The 3280-nt window shown below is 53.2% G+C and overlaps 1 long non-coding RNA gene across 2 annotated transcripts; it reads right to left on the minus strand.

Moving 5' to 3' along the window:
- Positions 1 to 226: 226 nt before the first annotated feature.
- On the minus strand, positions 227 to 2701 carry LOC104864669. 2 transcript variants are annotated; one of them, XR_780963.3, is made up of 4 exons: positions 2474 to 2701; positions 2110 to 2255; positions 1313 to 1435; positions 227 to 633 (listed from the first exon to the last, which is right to left on the minus strand). It is a non-coding gene; the product is annotated as an uncharacterized LOC104864669 (long non-coding RNA). The 2 variants fall into 2 exon arrangements; XR_780962.2 differs by lacking the exon at positions 227 to 633 and adding an exon at positions 703 to 1157.
- Positions 2702 to 3280: the final 579 nt, after the last annotated feature.

Here is a 3280-nt window from a genome sequence, read left to right on the forward strand (position 1 = left end):
GGAGAGGGAGGAGGACACTTGGGTCCTCTCTAAAACTCTGGCTAATCTTTGGCTTTTGACCTGGGCAATGGTTGTACCATTGCCCCTTCTACAAGCATTCATGGAAAGAAAAAAATCATTAACATGGATGAGGGTGGGTGAGGAACACCAGGGAAGGAACTCTTGCCAAGAGGCCCATGGCATTTAGAGTGAAATCACTGGAGACACAGAAGGCTCTGTGGTCAGAACAGACATCCAGAGGTGTAATGGGGGCATCTGAGCATGCATTAGACATGGCAGATTTGGCTTCTTTCCTGGGTTCTAAGTGGCTTTGTCGTGGAAAGCTGATCGATTTTTAGCCTTTATCTTTGTGGTAAGTCTGAGACATTCAGCCAAGGAGGCAGTCAGCCACATGGCTTTGGTGCTCAGTGAAGTCTGGAGTTGGGGAAGAAGGTGCCCTCTGACACAGCAACACGGGGGTGTGGTGAAGGCTAGCAGATGGGCTGGGGTTAGACATGGAGATCCTCGGCAGCTCCGCCCAGAACTGCTCCACGGCAGGGTGGGTGCAGTCAGACTGCGGAGAGTGGAAAGAGAGAGAACCTGCGGGATGAGAAATATTCTCCTCGCTCATCATGAGGTCCATGACCAAGGCTCCTGTAACAGACGACAGAATAACAAGAGATCAGCTATATATTTAATTTAATATAGCTTTACTGTGGCATGGGGGTGTTCATAAGGAAACAGAAACTTCAGACACAACGTTCCTCTTTTATTCTGGCTCTGATGAAAGGTGGGCACTTCGTGGTGAAATGTGATTGGATAGTCATGGAAAAGCGTGATTGGACAGTTGTGGCAAAGCTAATTGATGGGCCAGTCATGGAAAAGGGCGATTCTGTGCATGGTTTTATGGAAGACATGATCAAATGGTATTAAAGTACAGGGGACTTGCAAGGCCCGTATGCTCAGATTCTTCTCTGTGTGCCCGTGTCTTCAGAGATAAGGATGCCCTTGTCCTCCAAGTATACAGAGGGTCCCTCTCACATGGAGGTTTTAGGTCCTGCTTCACAGGGAGGTTGGAAAATCCTCCCTTGGCGTGGTGGCCTGCCATGTGACCCTCCTGCTTCTGCTGTTTCCCGAGGCAAGCGTCCCTTGTGTTTTGGGGTAACATTACCCAAGCCCTGGGAATAGCACAAGCAGGCACCCAGTCAGGACAGAGCCCAGCTTTGCCCTCAGGCATCCAGACAGACCATCGTGGAGACCCTGCCCCTCATCTCATGGCCACGGCACCTCGTTTCCTGGGCAGGCAGCTCAGAGTTCTCAGCCCCAAACTCACCCAAGCGACATCACTACACTTCCAATTCCCACAGCTGCCTTTTGAACACTTCCACCCCGGCGGAGATGGAGCTGCGTGCTCGTGGAAGACTCACTCATTATGTGCGCATTGTTTCAAGCTGTCCTGTAATCACGAAACAAATTCATAGCAAGCTGAAACCTAATTGCATTATATCATGTGAATAATTGAGAGACAGCGGGAAGGATCTCTCTTCCCCTTGAGGGTTGGACACCTGGGAGAGACTCTTAACAAGTGTCACTGAGGGAGGGAAGTGACAGTCTTCAAGGGCCAGACGGAGCCCGGGCACCATCCTGCCTACTGTTCGAGCACTACCTGGAGGGAGCAGGTGGGTCCCAGCAGGGGCGGGGTCTCGGGCACAGGGCCCCCAGCTGGCCATGGCAGGGGCAGGATGTGGCCCACAGCTGTCTGAGTTCAAAGCCTTTCCTCCCAGGCCAGTGTCTTCCACGACCACCCCCACTCGTGTCCTCTTGGTTCCTGGTGTCCAACCACGTGGATCACTTCCAGGGGCAGCTGCCAGCTGAGAGTGTCCCGGGTGGAGGTGACCCTGCGTGTTTGGGGAGCAGCTTCTCTCCAGATTCTTCTATTTCCTCCCTTCCTGAGCTGCTTCCCGTCAGCAAGCAAAGGTCTCTGCAGCGGCCAGGGCTCAGCCTCCTGTGCCCATGGTCATTCTTAAGACAGCAACCCTGGGGCAGCAAGAACTGACCCCGGAGGAGATTATGCCTCTTCGGTGAGACCACGCGGGCAGCTGTCTCCCCCTGGGTGTTCTCAGTACTCACCCTGGAAGCAGCCGTGGGGTCATTCTGTTGCTCACCGTTGTGGCTTTGCTATTTCCGGTGACCTTGCCAGCCCTGTTGGATGCCAGGACTCCTCGGAGAAACCACATCTGGTGGGGACGTTTGCTTCAGAACTTCCAGCCCCTCGCCTGGGCTCAAAGCAGGTTTAAAATAATAGATGAGCGGGTGCTAAAGGCTTTCTATGTGCAGCTTTTCTGCATCCTGGCATGCAGAGGTTGTGCTCATTTGGGAGAGATGCTGTTAGGAGGCCCATTCTACAGGTGAGGAAACCCACCCACCCACAGCACCCAGCTTGGAGAGGGGAGCCAGGCTGAAGCCTCCCTGTCCGAGGTGCACAAGAACTGACCTTAAAAGTCACCTCCCGGGGCTTGTACTGCTGCCTTCAGCGTTCCCTGGTCAGCTCCGCAAAGGTCAGGCCTGAAGGGGATGGGGCGGGAGCAGGACAGGAGCCCCCAGTCTCGCTAAATTGTGGCACAGGCTTCACCAGTCTGGGAAACATTTGCTTTCTCCTCCTCGTGTTCCTCAGCTGGAGTCCTTTCTCCGGAATGAATGCACAGGAAGCAGCTCATTAAGCGAACCAAGTGTATTTGTTCCTCTGCTTGAGACTGTGGAAGCTAAAGATTTAAATCGGGGAGCACTGGGAGGACACAGGCAAGAGAACAAAAGAAGCAGCAATTTTGAAAGCCCGGATTAGCCTTGAGGCGCCTCTGCTTTTCCATCCATGGCTTGCACGTGGAAGGTTTGTGTATGGCCACCTCCTGCCTCTTGTGTAGTAATAGTATTTCTCATGCTACAGAGGCCTGGCTGCAAGACAGACAGCGAGCAGAGCCTGGGGTGCCAATGCTGCCAAGGTAAAAGTCTCAGAGAGGAAGGGACAACTCTGGGTGCCAGAGGGGCCTGGGCTAGGCAGGGGGGTGCCGTAGTGGGGGTGCTTTATGTGGGGAAGTCTGCAGCCAGTATAGAACAGCATGACCCAGATCGGTACTGGATGCTATTTCTGGATTTATTTTTATTTTTTAACTCCAAAGACCACAGACTAGAACAGAGATTTCATCTTGGAAGCAATTTCAGGAACGTATGCACAAGTTTCCAGTGGTTACATCTGACTCGGGGTGAGAGAGCAGGAACCCAGAGCCGCCAGAGAGCCATGTGG

The sequence above is a fragment of the Fukomys damarensis genome, unplaced genomic scaffold (assembly GCF_012274545.1).
Source record: "Fukomys damarensis isolate Sample0158 unplaced genomic scaffold, DMR_v1.0_HiC HiC_scaffold_23, whole genome shotgun sequence".
NCBI classification, from domain to species: domain Eukaryota; kingdom Metazoa; phylum Chordata; class Mammalia; order Rodentia; family Bathyergidae; genus Fukomys; species Fukomys damarensis.